Source organism: Petromyzon marinus, unplaced genomic scaffold, assembly GCF_048934315.1.
Source record: "Petromyzon marinus isolate PM22_M1 ecotype Great Lakes invasive population unplaced genomic scaffold, UKy_Petmar_22M1.pri1.0 PM_Scaffold_24, whole genome shotgun sequence".
NCBI classification, from domain to species: Eukaryota; Metazoa; Chordata; class Hyperoartia; order Petromyzontiformes; family Petromyzontidae; genus Petromyzon; species Petromyzon marinus.
Genome location: NW_027423213.1, coordinates 542,665 through 565,192, shown reverse-complemented (window position 1 = coordinate 565,192; position 22,528 = coordinate 542,665). Strand labels below are relative to the sequence as shown.

At 48.1% G+C, this 22,528-nt stretch overlaps 1 long non-coding RNA gene across 1 annotated transcript; it reads left to right on the top strand.

The window, feature by feature from the left end:
• The first annotated feature begins 11,932 nt into the window (after positions 1 to 11,932).
• Positions 11,933 to 13,776, top strand: LOC142922980 (uncharacterized). The gene is made up of 2 exons (XR_012940450.1): positions 11,933 to 12,065; positions 12,946 to 13,776. It is a non-coding gene; the product is annotated as an uncharacterized LOC142922980 (long non-coding RNA).
• The last annotated feature ends 8,752 nt before the right edge of the window (positions 13,777 to 22,528 follow it).

The following is a 22,528-nucleotide window of genomic DNA, read 5'->3' as shown; positions in this document are numbered from 1 at the left end:
GAATACGACTCACACGAACCTTCCCCCGTACAGTAACCTGTACCTGTTTCAACCCATCTCCACTGCCCCCACTATAAACTTTGCCATCCAAGAGAAGTGAAGTAGAAGACAATAGAGTCTGCTGAGATAATCTACCGGGGAAAACTGCTGGAAGTTACCAGGGCGTGGCCGTGCGGGTATATAAGGGGGAGTGTGGCCCACAAATGGGCTGATGCCTTGGGGACTGAAGAACAACTGCAGGTGGACGACATCGGGGCCGACTGTTGGTAATCAACATGGTGGAAACCATCAAGAAAGACTGTTCGAGATTAATCTACTCTATTAGAAACCACCGGGACTGCAGATAGTCATAGCCTTGTGCAACGTGTGAGTTGCACTCTCACCTTGTAAATATGTTATCGTCGGGAATAAATCATCTAGAAAATGAAACCTGCGAAGGAGCTTCTTTACACATGTAAGAATGCAGGACATGCTTTATCAGCAGGCCGTTGTTTTTGTCTACAACAGACTTATGCACACGATCTTGAAAATGGCATTTGATTAGGATTGTCACCTGCAACCCATTATGAAATCGTTCAACTACCAAAACCCTTGTCTGCATTATACCTAAGACTTTTGACTTTTACATCTCGTAATTTTCAGACGACGGGTTGACCAACGTGGCAATGTTATTTTCTCATTTTATTGACAGTAAACAAAAAACATGGCATAGTTTTTAATTTCCCTGTTAACTTGTACATACGAGTGAAACGGTGGCACAATGGTTTGTGCATTGCACTATGAATCAGGCCACTTGAGTTTGATTCTCGGTTATAGTTAACATCAAACAAACTGACCATGAGCCTTTTCGTTATCAACCCACGTTGAAAAGCATGATGGCGTATGGTGAAACAATCTCCATGACTGATCCAGTATGGGAAGACTTCACCCATGACAATGGTTATACATTTATCACTGTTTTTGTTGTATATTAACACCAAAGGAGTAACTTCATACCTGTCAGCCAGCCTATATATACTCATAGATAAACTTTCGCCTAAACAGCACCATTGGGATGAAGCTGACTTGGTATCTTCCATACTCTTTGGTTCTTTCGGTAAAGTCACGTAGGTATAAAATAAAATAAATCACGACGTTTCGGGTGCAACACAAGCGTCCGTCATCAGATGGCAAAGCATGATCTGCTGTTGAGGCAGAATGTTTAAAAGAGTTTGAAATGGGTGTAGCCCAAGGGCCATAAATAAGTGGGCGGGGCCAGTGATGTTAATGTGAGAAATTAGCATGTAAATGTAAGAACGGAGAGCGGCCTCCTCATAGAGGGCATGAAAGGGGCTATGTTAATGTGAGAGATTAGCATGTTAAAGTAATATCGAAGAGTGGTGGAATCCAAAGGCATGAGAGTGCAATCCAAAGGACATGTGAGCATGAGAGATCTAAGAGAGAGGCATAGAGAGAGACACAAAGAGTCGGAAATAACAGCTGACATAGGCAGGTAGGATGGAAATATCAGAGTCATAAAGAAGGTACACTACTCTGTGCTATCGTCTCCACCAAAGAGTATGAATCCCTGCATTCATGAAAGCTTTAATTTAAGATTATTCCAGCAAACTTTACCGTCTTCTACCTCGAACCTTCCCTCGTACGGTACCATGCACCTGTTTCCACCCATCTCCACTGACACCACTATAACTTTTGCCATGTACAGTACCCTACATCACCCTCTTCTGCCCATAAAAATATCTGTCCCGGCTAAAACTCTAATTTAACAGGTCCCTGCAGGGTGGGCTGGTAGGAACATTGGAATTTTGCGCAATTTTATTTTTACACCCCAATAGCACGAGATTTCACTTCGTTAAAGTATTGAAAGGGGACGGACGGACGCATTAATCTATTGCAAGCTGGTACACTCATCTATTGCAGGCTGGTACACTCAGTTTACAACTTCGTTCCTACCAGTAATAGGGAACTCTATGTGGGAATCAATGGGATCGCACACGGGATTCAGTGATGTGGGCATGGAGTACAAAACATTTAACCTCTGGGTTAATGCTTAACATAGGCGCTTGAATCAAGGGGGGGAAGGCATTACAACCCAACTTGACCATTCAGTATCATCACCAAACTCTTACGTGGGCTGCCCTATTGAAGGTGTACATTCTTAGGCAAACAATACGCAACATCATTAGCCCTACATTTACAACAAGCCATCAATATGTACTATAGGTGTGGTCGAGCAGCACATTCGACCTGGTGACACTCCTTCTCGGCACCTCTCTAAATTAGTCCGTCGGCCTCCCTCATCGTGGCCATCTTCATTCCGGTCGATCCTGAGAGGAGAGTGCGGGGGCAGTATTTCTGTGAGGAGGATGCTCCCCTCCCTGGCATTCATCACGACGCCCCTGGGCACGGCTTTGTGAGCCTGAACGATCCCTTGTGACGTCAGTTCTCTATATGGTTTAGGGCGACTCGGATTAACCACCCATCTCTGGCGTCCCATTTGGATGCGAACACTTTGCGGGCAGAGGATTTTAACAATTCCACTGGGCTTTGCCAAGGATGGTGTAGTTTGGCGGATTTTCTAACCCGGACCTCAGGACAGTGTAACCAGGCCCGATCACCCTGTTCAAAGGGTACAGGCGTCTCCGTTCATTTCCGCAACCGTTTGTTTGCTATTTGCGATCTGCCTGACTCTGCTATCGCGGCTTCACGAGCTTCACAGAGCTTTTTTAGTGGCAGTCTGAGGGAGGCTGGTGACGACACAACTTTAGCAGGGAAAGCCACCAGTTGGTCCTCAATAGGTGGCTCAGGGTCTCTCCCATACATCAAAAAGAAGGGGAAGAGCCCGGCCGATGCATGTGGCACTCTACAATATGCCCCTAGGACCCCTGGGATGTGCAAGTCCCAGTCCATCTGATCACCATTTACAACATGGCACAACATTGCGGACAGCGTGCGGTTAAGCCTATCTACTTGTCCATCACAATGCAGGTGGTATGGTGGCGTTCGAATTTTTCTTAGTGCCCACGATATTACAAACCTCTCGCAACAGGTTAGTAGAAAAATTCTGACCCTGGCCTGCTAGACGTTTCTCAGTGGGGCCCTTGTCCAATACATAGCCATGGAGAAAGGCTTCTGCTATTATTGCAGCCGTTTGGTCATTTATCGGCCATGCAACGAGCCAGTGTGTGCAATACTCCATCCCCTCGAGCAAATATTTATTTTATCCTTGCTGTTTTAGGAAATGCACCCAGGATATCCAACGCTACTAGTTCGTTTACCCTCACCACTGCGATCGACTGCAGTGGAGCCTGTATAGGATGGGGAGCAGGTTTCCTTTTTGCACACTCCTGACAATGATTACCCGCTCGCGTACATCTTTTGACATAACTGGCCAAAAATATCGAGCCTGCAGTGTGAGCAATGTGTTTCGGTGGCCCAAGTGCATTTGTTGTTTGGCGTGCACTTCTAGTAGCAACTGTTTTTGCAAGGGTTTTTGCACCACTAGGCAACAACGCTGCATCTTCATGTCCCACCTCATCAGGAGTCCTCGCCATGGGATGAATGGCTCCCCATTTTGACCAGTTTGAGCACATTCAGCTGCCTGTGCAGCCAATGACTGTATAATTTCATCCTGTTTTTGCAATCGGATTCATTCGGTCCTTATCAGCCCAAGATCATGATCTGTGGGTGGTACATCATTTTCTATCGTTGCTGTGTTTATTGACATCACCTGTCTCGGCGAGTCAGGGAGGGTCGGTTTACACCATGCTGCTCCTGTCGCTGCTGCTACGACCGATCTCACTAACTTTTTCCACTTAGCCCGAGATGTTGGCCGAATTTTCCCTGTTGTTTCACTCCAGGTCGATGTGATCGAGTGGTGTGCTAGTGATGTTGGTGATGAGGGTTTTGGAAATGAGGTGCACGTGTGATCTGGCTGGGTGTACAGGCGACACGCCTGGGTGTTTCTTGGTTGTCTCGGGATGACTTCCCCTCGGCAACCTCTCGCGATGTGGCCCGACCTCCCGCAGTGGTAGCAGTACATCACCGCATGGTCCTGAATTCCTCCGTGGTTGTGCCATGGTCGCTGATGCTGTAGTTGACACCTTGAATCGTTGAACCCCTGGATGGCCACAGCCATCTCTTCCAAGGTCGCCTGCAGATCACCCTCCATGCTGGGCATTGCGGCGGTCCCTGTTGTTGCTGTCCCTGTTGGCTCCGTTGGTCCTGCTCCTCCATTCTCCATCACCCTTGTCACATGGGCTGCTACTTCACATGGTGCCCTGGGATCTGTGTGTGCCCAGAGGCATTTAGCAAACTACATTGAAGTTTGCTCACTCTCTGGCAAAATCGGCAATGTAATGCCACTTTGATAGAGGAGAATTTGTAGCCGCTCCGCCACTAGCACGTCTCAGGTTGTCATGTCCATCCTTGCAAATGCCACATCTGCAACCGCATGCAAGGTACTTCTATAAGCCATCAGTGGCTCGCTATCTCCTCTTCTCCAGGATGAAAATTGCTGCCTTGCGCTGGACGCAGGACAGAAAACATCGGCCATCCCTTGACAACCTTGTTGGGTTGTGGCAGGTTGATTTTCCGGGATCATAAAGAAGGCCAATAGTGCTCTGTCATCCAACACCGTAGGCAGCAGTCGTAGCACTTCATCGTCAATCAATCGGCTGACTCTGACAGCTGCTTCAAATCTTTTGATGAATGCAATACAATCACCTCCCGTATTTTTATGCATGGTGGTCAAGGTCTGTTGAACAGCTTCTAGTTGTGGTTGAGTCATTTGATTGGTTCCCGCCTGCTGCTCGACGGGGGGAAGCGATGGCTGCTGCCCTATGGCGCTTTCTCCTCGCCATTGCGGTCCATGGTGGAGATGGATCTGGCTTCAGCCGCGCACTACCTGTTCCTTCCTCTTCTCTTTTCTTCATCATCGAAATTATCAGTCGATCCACCACTGAGGTAAGGTGGTCCAACCTGTCCAACAGCTGCCGCCAATTTTCTTTGTTCGGCGATGCTGGTTCTTGGGTCTTTGGCGGAGCATCCACTTCCATCGGGAACTTGGCTGCCAACGGGGTCCGGCTCTCACTCCCGCCATTTGCCGAGTCTGAAAAACCTGGAGCGCTTAGGGTTGATAACTCGTTCTCTGCAGGAGCTCTTCGGCGGGTCTTCCTTCTTGAACTTGTAGACTGTATCCCACCACTGCCACCAGAAGCTTCTTTGCAGGTTCCATTTTTGAGAAGAGAGTGCAACTCACACGCTTCACAAGGGTATGACTATCTGCAGCCCCAGTGTTTTCCACTACATTCATCTCGAACAATCTTTCTTAATGGTTTCCACCATGTACAACAGTCGGCCCCGATGTCATCCACCTGCAGTCGTCCTTCAGTCTCCGAGCTAGCGCCCCAATTGCGGGCCTCGCTCTCCCTTTTCTACCCACGCAGCCTCGCCCTGGCAGCTTGCAGCAGTTTCCTTGGTACATTCTTCCAGCAGACTCAACCGTCTTCTACGTCCTTTCTCTTAGATGGCAAAGGATATAGTGGTGTCAGTGTTGATGGGTGGAACAGATGCAGGGTACTGTACGAGGGAAGGTTCATGTGAGTCGTACTTTTGCGTTGTAAATACGTTATCGTGAAATAAATCATCTAGACAATCTAACCTGCGAAGGAGCTTCTTTAAACACGTGAGTGTTAGACTGCGTATTTCCATTTTACCAGTGGGTCAATGAGGGAAGCGGATGGTGAGTAAGGTAGTGAGTGATGGGATGAGTAGGTCATTGGTGAGATTGTGAAATAGTGCGTGAGTGATGTTGGCACAGTGAATTATCAGGTGGTTGCCTGAGTTATCAGGTCAATATATGACTCATGAGGAAGGAGAGGACGTATTTATGTGAGTCATAAAGTAAGGGAAGTGGGTGAGTTCATAATGGAGTAAGTAGTAATTTATTTAGTTAAAACAGGCGAGAACTAAAGAGACTAGGATGATTCTCATTTGCAAGAGAGACCTGGATCACCAAAATAACAAAAGCTAAATAAAAACACAGAGTTACAGTAATGAAAAGCATATATAAACAATAGAAAAACAACTGCTGTGTCTCATGGGAAATCGATATAATGGAGTTAAGGGATGATAGAATATGTGAGTAATGTGTGACATGGATGTCCTCTGGCCCCTACACGACTTAACATTTTCTTTGACTACTTAGTAATGAGACGATTTCCATGGATGTACCAGTAGAATTTATATCTGGTATAGATATAATGGGAGGCTGATCGATGCACGAGTCCGGTCATGGTATGGCTCTCTATAGTTAAACCATATTATGAATGCGGATGATCTGGTGATTACTGCCCACTCTAAGGAGTTGGAGACACTCCATCTAAACACGGAACATGCTACTAAAATATGGGCCGTTACCATCAGCCCCACAAAATCAAATCACCTCCCTGGGTATTTTACATCATCAAAATGCTCCCCTCCCTCAATTCCCCATGTATTTTGAGGCAGTTGTGGAGAGAGTGGAGATATTTCCGTACTTGGGCAGTGTGCTCATGACCAACTCTGTTTTGGGAGCCGAGGTCTCACTTCGATTCATTCGAGTGGCATTATATTTTCATCAGCTGCGTAACATTGTATGGAAGCTACCTGATCTGTTACTCCATACAAACCTTCATGTCTTCTGGACCACAGTTATGCCTTCCCTTATTTCTCTCTATAGGATTATCTGCAATGGTTTGAAACATTTGGTCTAGCCTGCCTACCAGGGTTTAACCAGACTGGACTTTGTGAGGAGGCCAACATTTCCTAAAATATCTAGACAAAGGCTCATCAGTGGGCTCTTCCGGCAAGTCAGGCTCCATTGGCTGGGTCATGAAGTCTATATGCACTGTCACCGCATCCCCAAGCAGCTTCAATTTGGGCGGATAGATCATGCTAAACAGGCGCGGCATGGGCTACAGAAGAGATGGACTGATGTGGTACAGAAGGATGTGGAGCTGATTGAACTTGCTGATGACTGGTAGCAGCAGTGTCGCGATAGGCCTATGTGGAGGAGGTTCATGAAAGACTCTACTGGGGAGGTGGAGGCAGTTGCCCTCCAGCAATAGCGTAGGGCAGCGGAGCGACACTCATAAGAATGAGCAGAGCGCTATATGACTGAAACACTGAAATTTGGCACAGTGGGGAGCACGGCTTTTGCATCTGCCCGTCATCACCTTAAGTCAACCCATGGTACCTGTGTCTATTCATGACTTCTTGCCAGCCATCCTTCGACACTTCAAGTGACCTCAAAATGCACCAAGCACCGCACAAAAGCGCTGTGGTGATGTCACTGCCACTTAGGGGCAAACGGCGAATATTGTCTTCTTGTTGTGCGTGTGTGCACGGACGCATATACCCCTGTGAGTGTGTGTGTGGGGAGAGATAGTGCAATGGTGAACACTGTCTACCATCCCACCGATCCCAGTTCGATTCCCACTCACGACCAACACCTTTAACGATTATATTAATGGTTGCTGGGCTTTCCGTCGATTGACTCAGCCTCAAATAAGTGCCTGGTGTGGTGTGTAAATATCACCACTGGCGAGACAAAGGCAGCCGGGCGTGGTGCTGTCCACGCACCCCCTCGTGCGACATTCCAGCCTTCATAGGCGCTGCTGGCTAACAGCACTTGCCCCAACATTCTGGTTAGGCTATTCGGGGGATGACTGTCGCTGTTGTGTGTGTGTGTGCTTGCGGACGTTCACCCCCAACCCTCCCGTGTGCAGTTATGGGGACTCATTATGCCCCCTCCCGACAAAAGGTCCCACATCCAGACTCAAGGTAAGTGACATTAAAAACATATTTTTTGTCCTATTTACGTAACTTTATTTTTTGTTTACCATACAGTATTTATTACAGTATTATTTGCAAATGTATAATATTCCGTGTTATGACTTTAACATTGCTTCAAAATTTTTGTTAAACCGTAATACATTTTACAACACTTCCAGTATGTGAATTTAAATACAGTACACTATTTTATTCAGACTTATGAACTGTTCGACTCACTAACGATTCTCTGTAATGGAATCCAAAAGTTGTACTATTCATTAACAACATCTCCCATTGGTATGGTTGACTACATGTGATGCAAAATAAGTTAAACATAGATAAATATATATTGTACAACACTTTCCCCAACAGTGTTGAGGCTACATGGGGGACCTTTGTGTTTGTGCTTGTGATTGTATTGTGGAGGTCTTCTTAGGTGCTGCTCCTTGCTAATAGCACTTGCCCCAATAGTCTCTTGAATCTATACGGGGAACGTTTGTCTTTGTGAATAATGTTTTAATTGGGGCGGTGTCATTTTCTAAATTGCCCCAATGTTTTAAAATGGTCGACTTGCGTTTCAGCCATTTTCGAACCCAATTAATACATCTCTTCATTTCTGGGGCTTGGTGGCGGTGGTGGCAGCTGTGGCAGTGGCGGTGGCAGTGGCGTTGGTGGTGGTGGCATCTTTGTAAATTTGAGAAATGGCGCATTTCAGCTCTTTCAGCTGTCTATTGAGATGCCGGCACTCTTTGCGCATCTGCACTTCGCCGTGCCACTTTTCCTCGTGACGCGCCAGCTTCCCGCGCAGCCTAAACTGCTCCTGCCCTCTCTGTGGATTCAGGAAGTTCAACTCCCTCAGGTGGATGCGCAGCGACCTACGGAGACCTTCCTTTTTACAGCGCAGCGACATTTGCCGCTGTGCTGCATTGCAGTCTCGGAGAAAATCCGCACGGAGAGACGCACGCTCGCAGCCAGGCACTCTTGTGGACTCCAGCTCTAACTGGCGCTCTTTAAGCTGTTGAACCAGGCCCCTGTTCTCTCTCTGGAGAGTCTCTCGGTTATCCATCAACTCCTCCTGCTGATACTGTAGCTTCAGATGGGGCGTCTTGTTCCCCTGACAGAGCTCCACATTCTGCTGGCCCATCCTCTCCGTTTGCAGCGTCGTGGTCTCGCGGTGAAAGTCTGAGATGGAAAGCGTACAACGAAGATAAATGAAGATCTCCATCCCAAGCAGGGCCAAGAGCAGAACGCCAACGATCAGCAGCGCCATGCTCAGCTCGTGTTGACGGCACGCGGGACAGAAGCAAGTGTGAGGCACGTCACGAAGGGGCGTTATTTATATAACTTCTTTACCGGATGTGACGTACACGTTGACGTAACAGCCATCCCTGCCCACTTATTGTCAATCATTGCCAACCACGTGACTCCACGGCCCCGCCCCTAACAGCGCAGCTCCTCCCCCATACTCCTCTTCCGCCTTCCCCACGTGACGCGAAGCGAGCCAATCACGCGAGAGGCGGCGCGATGGGCGGTGGGGGGGCGAGATCACTCCACGTCGCGAGCGGGAGGAGGAGGGACTAGGGGGAGGGGCCAGCAGGGACGAGGGGGAGGGGCCAGTTGGAACGAGGGGGAGGGGCCAGGAGGGACGAGGGGAAGGGGCCAGGAGGGACGAGGGGGAGGGGCCAGGAGGGACGAGGGGCCAGGAGGGACGAGGGGCCAGGAGGGACGAGGGGGAGGGGCCAGGAGCGGGAGGGGGGGAGCCGTGGCGCCGCTCTTGGGCCGCGAGGCCTCCCCCTGGGCCCGCGGCGCCACGCGGAGACCGCGACAGCAGCAGCAGCAGGAGGTGGTGGTGGTGTTTGTGGTTGTAGGCACGGGAGAGGTGGTGGTGGTGTTTGTGGTTGTAGGCACGGGAGAGGTGGTGGTGGTGTTTGTGGTTGTAGGCACGGGAGAGGTGGTGGTGGTGTTTGTGGTTGTAGGCACGGGAGAGGTGGTGGTGGTGTTTGTGGTTGTAGGCACGGGAGAGGTGGTCACGGACAGGCGGTGAGTGCCGGGTGATGGAGGGGGGGGTGAGGGAGTGGATTTCAGGGTGAGTGAGTTAATGAGGAGAATTAATAGGTGAGGAGGGTGAGTGAGTTGAAGGGTGAGGTGAGTGAGTGGGTGAGTGGTGAGTTCACGACAGGGAGATTGGGGCTGAGTGAGTGAACGCAGCGCACGGTAAAGATCCCCTGAGAGCATTCGCAAGAGTTGGACATTGAGTGCCGCTGTCAGGGTCCACACGTAAATTACTCACTTGGCATGATATACAAATTAACCATTGTAAACGATAACTTTAAAAAGTCCGCTATTTGTCAGAGCTAATGCGATGTGCCTTCAGCATATTTGTAGCACGTTATAACCAACGTCAACATCGTCATTTAGAGTAACCATTAGTCCATACGTGTCACTTGCTAATAGTCCCCGGGTCAATCACAACTTTGCCGTGCGTGCAGGCTTTGTCTCTGGCTGCTCGCTAGGGCTGCGATGCCTTTCCATGCCACAAGATGACGTTCATTGCTCCTTCCACACCGCGACAATATTTACTGCAGTGTTCTATAACGCGGTAGTTGCGTTGTGTAAACTCCCTCGTTACAATGACTAATACAGGGTAAAGCACAGTCCGTGATAACAGCGTGAGATGCGTGTGTCGGCTGAACAAAGACAGGCGCGTGGGGAGCATCAGGAAGCATCCAGCAGCATCCCAATGCCTTGTGTGACGCTGTGCCCAGGCAGCCGTACAACCGCACATTCCTACTCGCGCGACGTGGTTCTGTTGACTCAATCGCGTTATATCCACTTAGCATCCGTGTCATAAAACGTGTTCCCTAATACATTCATCGTGCTATATCCAATTGGCGTTATGAAAACACGCGTTGAGGCAGAACGAACTCTATAAACTATTTTTATTTTACCAGGTGAGACCCACTGAGCTATGTGGCTGTTTTCCAGAAGCGACCTGTCCACAAATGATAGATCAGCTAAATGGCTAATCACGTTAGAAATGTGTAGCACCAGCCACAAATACTCTAGACATGGATCCCCTTTGACAGGGTCAGTGTCTACTTAGATTCACTCACTCCGCCTATTGTCATGTGGCGTGTGCAGCTGCGTCGTGACACTTGGTAGAGTGCTGTCTTTGAGGCAGAGAGCTTTACAACCGTGTGCAGTGGTTAATTTGCTTAACAGCTTTACACCGAACTCCTTGCTTGTGGTAAAACATGTTTGCGACTTTGCTGATCGAGAACTATGCAGATTTAGATTTATAGTAACATGTACTTGGTGTGAGATGAACTTCCAAATAATTTCCTTTGCTCAACATCTTGCAATTAATGTCTTTTTAAATGGTCAGCTTAAGTGATTCCGTGATGTTTATGTAACTTTACCATTAAGATAACCTATGGAGCACAATTATTTCAGTATTATTTTTCATAAGTAAACTTTAAACTGAACCCATATGTGATATTATATTGATTGATTATTTTATTTTTTAATGTAGTCTACATGCTCTTCTGGGGATATTACCCCACATTTACCATTCATTGATGTTCCCTTTGACATTGGTAATAGGCATTGTCACACCATAGTAATTCATGGGCAATTATGTAATTATCTCTGTGTCTATCTCTCTCTCTGCATCTGTCTGTGTGGGTGTCTCTCTCTGCCGGTGTGTTTTTCTTTGTATGCGTCTTTCGTGTGTCTCTTTGTGTATGCCTCTCTCTGTGTGTGGATGTCTCTCGGTGTCTGTGTCTCTTTTCCACGATGTGGTGTTGTATTTACATGCAAATTCTACCTCTAGCCCCGCCCACTTACTCTTGGGCTGAGCTTATCTCAAGCCAATATAACTTCGTGTTTCAGCAGCTTTCTCGCTATATTTTTTTACCTGATGATGGTTGCTTGTGTTGCGATCGAAACGTCGTGATCTATTATTTTTTCTACCTACGTGACTTTACCGAAAGAACCAAAGAGTATTGTGATTGTAATTTTGATTGTGATTGTTGTGGTGGAGGTGGTGATATTGATGGTGGTGTTAACGATAGCGGTGATTTTGGTGGTTGTAATGGTGGTATTGATGGTGGTAATGGTGGTTGACTATTACCCCTCTCGTGTCCTTCCACCACCAGGTTTAAGAATCTGCTGGTGTCTGTGCTGGAGGTGGACGTCGGATATCTGTGCAGTCTGGAGTGGTGGACAATAGACTTCTGCAGCTCAACCAGGTGGACGCACTGGGCAGGGAGCAAGATGGTGGTGGCCTTAGAGACCCACTTACTCCCACAGAGAGCCATAGACTCACTCACAGAGTGCACTCACACAGAGAGCCAAAGTCTCACTGACACAGAGCCATAGGCTCACTCACATGGAGACACATAGACTCACTCACACAGAGAACCATTGATTAACTCATTGTTTTTTTCGGTAAAGTCACATATGTAGAAATACCATAAAATTATATTAAAATAAATCAAGCACGACGTTTCGACCGCAACACAAGCGATCTTCATCAGGTGTAAAAACAAATAGCACATAAGGTGACATCAACGCAACACATAGAGAGTGTTAAACTGCACGGAGGTAAATACAACAAGAAGATGAGAGACGAGAATTCAAAAAACCTAAGAAAATTTTATGTGATGCAATACCAGTCGGCCAACGACACAGTTAGACACTTGCCTGGCAGACCACGAATTTCAGAAGAGTGCTAAATTTCGTGTTCATCCTCTGGGTTGAACATACCAGCATAGACAGAGTGAACAAATACGAGGTATAAGATAGCAGAAATACATATACAGGGACACAAGAGGTAAGAAGAGGAAAGACGGACAGAGAAGCAAGAAAAAAGGAGCCGGATGGATGAACAGACAGAGGCTTAAAATAAGTAGCAGAGGTGGGGGGAGGGGCCGAAGAAAGCAAGGGGCACCCCACCCCACCCACCCCACCCCACCCACCCCACCCACCCACCCCACCCCACCCACCCCACCCCACCCACCCCACCCCACCCCTCCCACCCCTCCCACCGATCCTCCCCCCAACCCTCCCCTCAACGCTCCTTTCACTCCTCCCGTCACCCCTCCACCCCTCTCCTTTCTGCTGCGTAAGGGCCAGAGGCTGAGAGCACAGCAGAGGAGGCTACACGGGGAACTGGGCCGCGTCAGGGGCGAGAGACGCGGGGCGACTCGACACTTCACAGCGGCCTTCATAGATGTGTACTGCTTCATTCATAGGAGCTCAATAACAGCACTTGCCCCACCAGTCTGTGGAGCTCCATGGGGGATGTTTGTGTCGGAGCTCGTGCTGTAGGCATAGACGACGCGCGACCGTGGATCCTCTATAGGGAGCGCTCGTCTGCTGTGGGTCGCATGGAGCTGCACGAGCGGACACCGCCGCAGCGATTCCCATACCGAGTCACGAGATAGGCGCTGGGAAACAATTGCGCTGAAGTGTGTTGCTGGGTGGATGAAGCGAGCACCACCATGGTGTGCTTGCCTTGTATGGTCAGTCGTGTGACTGATTATTATAATATATTAATTCACACCTGTGCACCCTGTCATGGCAGTTTCTCTGTTTTCCTTCATTGCATTTTTATTTCAGAAATATTTCACCTGCAAAATAGATTGAGTTTGAATATCTCATGCGAAAGGGTGCCCAGGGCATGTGGGGTCGTCCAATTGCACAGTGTTTAGCGCACATCACTACACACCCATGGACTAAATCCAGAGGCGAGTGACAAATGAATCAGTTCTGCCCCCCTCGCTTCACCAACCCGCACTAGTCGGCGTGGTGAAATATGGTAAAAAATCAACACGACCGACAGGGCATAGGGTGTCCATTATCCAGAAGGGCTTTACTTTATTATCACATCCACATCTAATTGTGGATTTGGTTATTTTTCTTTAGTTATCTTTGTTGTATAAATACAACTTGACAAGATGTGTACTGCTTCATTCTGGTACATTTACTGTTTTTCAGTGCATTTCAGCACTGGGTGTGTTTGTTGGATTTATTGTTTGTCGATTTTTCATTGAACTGACAAATGGTGTAACCTGGTCCCTTGGGTACCCAGGCCTTCCTATAGTATAACTCCAGGAATCGGCAGATTTTTATTTTATTGTACCAAGTAAGGACCACTGAGCTATATAGCTATTTTTCAAAAGCAACCTGGCCACAAATCATAGCTCAACGAAGTGGCTTATCACGTGGAAATTTGTAGCAGCCAAATACTGTAAACGCATATTTCTAAATGTGGAGGGAAAAAAACTCGAGGATCCAGAGAAAAACCCACGCCACCACGGGGAGAATATGCAAACTCCAAATATCCAGGCGTTGGGGTTGGAATCGAACCCACGACCTCCTGCATTCCAGGTGAAGGGGATAACTTGTTGCCACCACTGAGCCCCTTGTTAATCTGATGTGGTATACTGGTACAGCACCTGGTGGCCTCGGTCACTTTACTGACCTTTGCACCATTGTGTAGTCGGTTCAATTGAGTCGCAGACATACTCTTTGGAGGCAACAAATGTATTTATACCAACACGAAGGGGTAACTTCCCTTTTACCAGATAACAACCTATGGTGGTGGACCACCAGGCTATCTGCGCTAACACTCTGGGATAGCTACAACGAGCAGGACTCCAGCTTGAGTCCTGCCCATGTGTTGGTGACTCTTCACGGACGTTGAATGTAGATCTTTCAGAAGACAACAGCAAAGCTGAACCCCGGTCCCTCTGGGGACCCGGTTTATATGCTTACCAGTCGTGGCCGGCTCCGCCCTTGGCCACAACTACCTTCTCGATTCCTATTGCAAGATCTCGCCCTGACACGTGACTACCCACTAACCCCAACTTGTGGCCCCTGTGTAGAATTTACCCGTCATGTACCTTCCATGGTCAAACAAAGTGCAATGGCCCACATTAACCTCATTCATGGCTGACACTTTCACACCCCTCCTATAGAGAACAGCACTGCACGCCACACGTGGTGCCACTCAGCGCCATGACTCAGCGCTCACCAAGCCCCACTAAGGCTGGTACTACACCCACATATATGGGGTGTCGGTGATGTAATTACATCGCACGCCGTGCCTCTCAGGCCGGCACTACACAGTGGCATTCCCGATGTCACTACATTACCCCCCTCCCCCCCCCATTCGTAGCATTCAGCCGTCCTGGCTGTCAACTCCCCCTTAAAACTAACCAAGTGAATAAGTTCTAGATTTGAAGCTTTCGTGACTGCAAGGATCCATACTCTTTGGTTCTATTCGGTAAAGTCACGTAGGTAAAAAATAAAACAACAAAATTCATGACGTTTCGGCCACAACACAAGTGGCCTTCATCAGGTGAAGGGGACCGTACTGTCATGAGGACAGCGTTGGAGTGAAGACAGTCCAGCCCAGGTCGCGTCCTTTTAAGCTGTGTGGGAGGAAACAAAATACTTTGACAAAGGAATTAGCATAAAATGACCGTAACGCACAAGAGGACCGGCACGGGGGGGGAGGGGGTGTTAAGTGGAACGTAGAGGACCGGCACGGGGCGGGAGTTTACAAATGTAGGTGTGAAGTGAAATAAGCTTCTATGAAAGTTTGGTATATCACTATTTGGATAAATACCATTGAAAATTAGTTTAATGTTTGGTATGATTTAGAACATCTTTCCAATGGTTGCTTAAGTGAATAAGGTGATAAAAAGCGAGTAAAAGTGACTAAACGCTATGTGTGCCTCAATAATTAACAATAACAAATAGCATATAAATACCCAAGCCCACCTATACAATATATACACTAGCTACAAATGTACAGAACAACACGAGAAAGTATAAAACGCGAATGCACGGAATCCCCTCCATCACCAACAACTCCCATCCTCACTGTGTAACAATACCCATAAGCACAACAAAGGCTAGGTTCAGCCAATAACCGATATGGCCTACTGAGTGTGACAAGCAACTGATGGTGTGGGAGTGTGTGTGCATGGGTGTCACAAAATCCGAAGAGTTTTTGAGCGAGTCCTCGTGGCTGGGTCTCCAGTGGAGGTGGGCTCACTCTCTCTGGAGGTCCCAGGGGGAATATGCAACTGTCCAGTCGAAGAGCAGTAGGCCGGGTCGACGGGTTCTCCTCTCCCGAATCAAGTGAAGACAGCGCAGGCGGCGGCTCGGGGGAAATCAGGCGCGCGGCACCTGAGGGAGGAAGCACACGACTCCGCTGAGGATCAACCTCAACGGGCACACATGCCAGCTCGCCGGACACATCTGTCCCTCGGCGCCCACAGTGTGGAGATGGAACAAACTCACAGGGAGCAATAAAGGGCTTAGGGCAAGAGGAGTGTACAAACCAACTCCGCCGCCCCAAGCGGATCTGGACACACTGCAGTCGAATGACCCGAATCACATCAACCAGCCCTCTCCAGGGTTTGAGCAAATTGGGCGATGTACCCAACGGTACCTGTGGACAGTGCAACCAAGCTCTGTCCCCAGAGCTTGGTTGCACTGAAGTACGGAAGCCCCTCAGCCATTCATTGGCCAATCGGCACAAATCAGAATTTACCCTGGAAGTCTCCCGCACTTCGCAGCACACGGAGTCAGAGATTTAAGATTTTGCCTTGTTGGGTGCGGCTTGTAACTGAACATGAATCAGGGGGTCGTGTTCTCGCTGACCTGATGACTCAACATGGAGGTCAGAGTCCTGTGCAGCCACCTCAACCATACCATCCGTCTGCGGATTGTGCGGTGACATGCGTACTTTCTTGGTTCACAACTAACGCACACCTCTTGCAATAATTTTGAAGAAAATGTTTTGCCCTGATTGTTCAGAAGACGTTCGGGAGCACTCTTGTCCATAATGTAGTGGGTAATAAACTGGAGGAAGCTTACTCTGAGGCAACACATTTATTATAACATTAACAGGTTATTACACAATGGGGTAATGGCCCCTTTCACCCGATACTCTATGGAGGTAGTCCCTCCAGACTAGCTTGCCTCTCACTGGCTATCACGGCATCTATACTGCTGGGGCTTGAGTCTTCCCTTGAGTCTTCACGGGTTATCAGCTGGAGCTTTCACTGGTACAAGCTCGAGCCGACCCTAGCCAGGGGTTCTGCTCTGCCCATTGGGCTCTTCTCTTCAGGGCTCCAGGATGCTCTTCAGTCTTCGGCCGGACAACAACTGCTGGGACCGCTCAGGGACCTGACTTATATATAGGCTCCTGGCTCACTCCGCCCCTGGCCACGCCTTCCTTCTAGGACCGTCTCCGAGGGTCTGGAGAATGACATCATCTCCCCAGCCCCCTTCCCGGGATCTGGGGTCCCGACCGTTGGCCACGATGCTCCCCCAGGGATTGCCTTGGCCAACGGCCCGTCATCATTAATCCAGCAGGTTCAGCCTCCCCTCTGCTCCCTACTGACACAAGCTAGTACTGACGGCTATGATTAGTGGCGATCATGTTCAACCATGCCACTACAATTACGTAGCCATTGAGGAATGCCTCAGTGATCTTTGCCGCCAACTGTTTGGGAAGCGGCCAGGCCACAGGCCATCATGAGAAATACTCGACTCCCACCAGAAAATATTTAGTCCCACAAGCGGCTTCTACCGCGTGCACTGCACACACCCCTTCAACAAATTGGCAGCATCCTCAGCCATGCCAGGCCAGAAGAAATCCGACTTACGTGTGGCCAATGCTAGTTTATGCACACCCAAGTGCAACAGACGCTCGTGCACCACCCAAATGACCTTACTCCGCAGGGCGGTGGGCACAACAATGTTGGAACATCGCATCTCTCCGCCCCAATGCATGAGCAATCCGCCTCTGAGAATGAAAGAGGCGACACCCCATCGATCCTCGCCCCCATCAGTCTCTTTGACACGGCATCGCAATTTAAGCAGGGAAGCGTCCTCAACCTGGAGGCGCCCCCATTCGTCGTGGTCCAATCCAATGACAGCATCACGCGCCACTGGATCCCCAGCCCCCTCAGATGTTACAACCTCGGCCGATGCCGTAAGGGTAGGGGGCGAGTTTTCGTTGCGCGGCTTACAGTGACCGGAGCCCGAAAAACTTGCGCAACTCTCGTTCGTGGGTAATCGCGACAGGGCGTCCGCGTTCGTGTGATGGGAGCCTTTGCGATAGGTAACCTGAAAAGAGTAGTCCTGGAGGACCTCCAACCAGCGTGAAAGTTCGCCAGATGGCTGGTCAACCTGCAGCGCGTACTGCAGCGCCGCGTGGTCCGAGCGCATCTCAAAGTCTCTCCCATACAAATATGGAAGATACTGTTGCAAGAAAAACACGATAGCTAACAGTTATCAGCGTGTGACACAGTACCGCTGTTCAGCCGGAGACAGCACTCTGCTTCCTTATGCGATAACACTCTCGACGCCATTGACAACTTGAAACAGAACAGCTCCAATGCCAGTGTTACTAGCATCTGTATCAAGGACAAACGGCAAGGAAAAGTCGGGGTAGTGGCAGGGAGGGGCGTTCACCAAGCCATCTTGGAGTGCAACAAATGCGGCCTCCTCATGGGTGGTGCCGATGTCACAAGTCGAGGAGACTGAAGTGCTGTGACAAAAGGGCCATTGCCTGAATCGTCTCTTACTATAAACATTTCATTTCAAAGCGGTGTTATCGAAGAAGTTTTTTTGGAAGATAAATAACATCGCTATGGGGGGAGGGGGACATAGCGGGATTGAGGGGGAGCGATTAGGGGGGTTATAGAGGTGGGTGTTGAGTAAAATAGTATCAGTGTCTTGTGCTCGAGCCTAGGGGCTATGCCAAGGGGCTAGGACATTCGAATGAACGTCTCATCTTGCCACATGCTTTTTTTACTATCTCCATCAGTAACAAAATCAATCTACAAAGCAACGCTGCTTCTAAAATCGGTATAGTACTCTGAAGCATGTAAAAATGGTAATGTACTGTCAATCGTATTTTAACAGGAGCATTGTCTCTTTAAAGGTCACGGTTTTTGTTGTTGACATGAACTCTATTGGCTTCCACCTCCCTGTTCACAGAGATCGTCAATAGAGGCTGAAGTCTGTTACTCGCGCACAGTCAGTCGAGGGAGTGATAGCCCCCACTGTGCCCTTCAGCCCGTGGCGTTGCCTATGGGACTCATTGTCCCGTAACATCCCGAGTTCACAATGTCGATTAAAGCGACACCTTTGTTTAATAACGATCCATGAAATGAGTGGGACTTTATATAGTGTGACAGTCTTGTCTTTGGGAATACTGTACTCATGTTTGTTTCTGTTGCCTGGTTTTTAATTGGTAAAGCTGTGATCGTGTTTGATCCCTCCACTGGTATCCGATTAATTTCTGCATCAAGCACAATATCCCCTTTGCTGTCTTCAAGTTCCACCATGGACACGCTCCTGTTTGCCTCTCCCATCATCTCATTCCCCTCCCAATGTTCTCCTATATCGTCCCTACCATCTCGCTTTACTCCCCTTCACTCATTCTCCGCCCAGCAACCAAGGCTTCCAGTTGGAACTTCTAATCAACCTTTACTCATTCGGAGGTCACTCATTCCCTTTTCTTTTGATGCAATTATTTGGGCCTGTCACTTACCATCCACAGATTTCTCCTGTGATCATCACTGTATGTTCTCTCTTTAGAAATGTAGGCTGAATGTACACCACCTTGTTCCCAATGATGATTGTATCTCACTGATGTGCACATCACCTTGACAGAGGCTCTTTTTAAAGGCACTCTAATTGATTATTTCTCATTTCACAGCCTCCACTACACTACTCAGCAGATTATGCCCCACTTTGTTCGTCAAGACTTGCTTGAGGCAAATATAAGCATGGTCCAACAACCTCTATGACTGACACGGCACGAGTAAGACTGCCTGCAGTCCAACCAAAAAGGCTGCATCATTGAAAGCTGGTTTCAAGCCTGCCCTCCACGTGTGTTAAAAGATCTTACTCACCCATGTGATGATAGTTGAGCCTCTGGGTGTCAGCATTTCTGCTCTGATATTGCAAGTGTTGGATACTAGTGATTTCTTTCATTTTTCTTAGGGTACCTCTCACTTTATACTCAAATGGCTCAATGCAGAAGGTGTAGGGTCTTTGGTTGCTGTGGCTTGCATGAGCTCTTCAAAGGGATATGACGAAGAGCGATTCTGCATTTGGGAGCATAATTACTTCTAGCATGCTAGTTTCTGCCTTCAACTGCTGAGGAGCTTGCCACTGGCATTTGTAATTGCGCAGGAAATATTGAAGTAGGCTCCCCTGAGCTGACTGAAGTTTGCAAAGTCATCCTTTATTTGACTGAGAGTTATTGTTCAACTGCTGCAGCTTTTCCATCAGGCCCCCTCTGTTCATGCCAGATCTGAGTTTTGCATTGCCTTCTTAGGCCCTTGTAGCAGTTTTTACGTTCTTTTTTCAATTAAACACCACGTTTAATCACTAATCCATTCATTTCCAATATTGCAACAGGTTGTTGGGCAGGTCTTGGCGGCGTTGTTTACATAATCTTGAAATTGTCCCAAACTGTTGGTTCCTCATTAGACAGGAGTGTGCATTACCACTGCCCACCTCCACATTACAACCATCCCCACCATAAGAATTATATCCAGTATGAGCTGGAGAAGCTTTTGTTGAACTTCGAGAGTACTACTAAGAAATGGGGTTTACGTTCATCCCCACATAAAAAAGCACCTGCCTGGGTATTCTGTGTCATCGTATTCTCCCATCCCTCCACTCCCCATGACCAGTGGGGCAGTTTTTGACAGAGCAGAACAATTTTCCATACCTGGAAAGGGTGCATGTGACTAGCTCCAGTTTGGCAGCAGAGGTCATGCTCCGAATCGGTTGAACATAATTATCTCAGCTGCGTAACACACTGTGAATGCTGCATTGCCTGTCGCTCCATGTAAAGCTCTGGGTCTTCTCAGCCAGATATTCCCTCCCTTCTCTACATTTGAGAAATTTGGATCCCTTTTAAAGGAACATCCACACTGGTTTTGCATATCCAAGTTGTCTACGATCCACCGTGGGCTTAACAAACTAGATTATGTGAGCAGCTTAGATCCTTGAATAATCTGGACAAATGCCCATCAGTGAGATACTAAGGCAGGTGAGGCAGCATTGGCTGAGTCATGTAGCCCAAATGCCCAGTCACTGTGTACCCAAACAGCTTCTGTTTGTCCAGATATAAGGGGCTTATCGCTATAGGCAAGAGTTTGACTGCTGTGTAACAGAAGGATGGTGGAGCTGTTTGGGCTTGCCAACAGCTCGACCAGTGGTTTCAAGATCAGCGTCTCTGGAGGAGTTTTGTGAAGGATGTCCGCCTCCAGCAATAACGGAGGGCGGAGGAGTGATGCTCACAACAACGAGCGGAGTGCAGAATGAGTAAAATGCAGCAAGGTGGAACAGTAGGGAGCACAGGTGGTAGATCTGCCAGTCATCCCTGTCACTCAACCCATGACACCTTTATCTATCCTGTAACCTCCTGCCCATGAGCCTTCGACAGTCCACATGACCTCAATGTGCACTTAGCCTGGCACAAACACTTTGTTGACGTCACCAATTTTGAGTGGCGAATGGCTTTTATTGTTATTGTGTTTATGTACCCACCCCTTCATGTGCCGTACTGGCCTTCTTAGGTGCTCGCTAGCAGAACTAATCCCAATAATGTAAAAAACGATATGGGAGATTTTTCTCATTTGTATCTTGTATGTTTGTGTACATCGCCTGTGTGTTTGTGGCGAGCCATGCTGCACAACAAACTCAGCCACAGTTATCAATAGCACGTGATATCTACACTGGTTTTGGGTCCTCTAGGTTGTGTCTGCATTAAATGAGTGCCTGGTACAATGGGTAATCAGTATAACCTATGAGACAAACGTGGCCAGGTGTGGTGCTGGCCATTTCTACCCCACTTTGCGTGCGGGTCTTCAAAGGGGCTCACTAACAGCACTTAACCCACCAGTCTGTGGAGCTACATGGGGGATGTTTGTGTTGAAGCTCGTGCTGTCGGCGTAGAAGACGCTCGACAGTTTATCCTCTGTAGGGAGCACGCGTCTGCTGTGAGTAGCGTGGAGCTGTACGATAGTGAAACCAATAGAGTTGTTGCGTCTTGGGCGTAAACATCAATGTATGTCCATTTGCCAGGTGTTATTTTTTTCATTTCCTGTGGAGATGTGTGCTTTATGAGAGAAAAAGCGACTAAGCCCACGCCCTCACCCCCTTCTCCCTATTACATTATCTCCTCGTACTCTTTGACTACTCATAAAATCATACGTATATAGTGACACCCCAGGGATAAATTAATATTGCTTGTTATAGCACATTCTTGTAAAAAGAACGCTGGTTAAGTCAGACCGGCCTGTATATGTACAGTATAGATATTTAGTTTGCAGCAATGCAATACACACAGCTCAATACACAAAGAGTTAAATGTATAAATATCTCATACTAAAGAATGGATTTCTTGGGTTTACAAACATGATGTACAAAACTCGTTATAGTCTCATGCTCTGCATGCTGTTGTAAATGCACGTGGTGCATACTCACTGACCAGATGCTTCGTTATTATTGATACTAATAAAAAATGTTAAATTAAGACTTTTTTTCATTAATTTCTCACGTTAAACAAATATAGGGAGGCGTTCATTCAGCGGTAGAGAGACAATGGCTGCTGATGATGATGTAACGTGCCGCTCATTTTGAAGGATTCCTAAGAGACAAT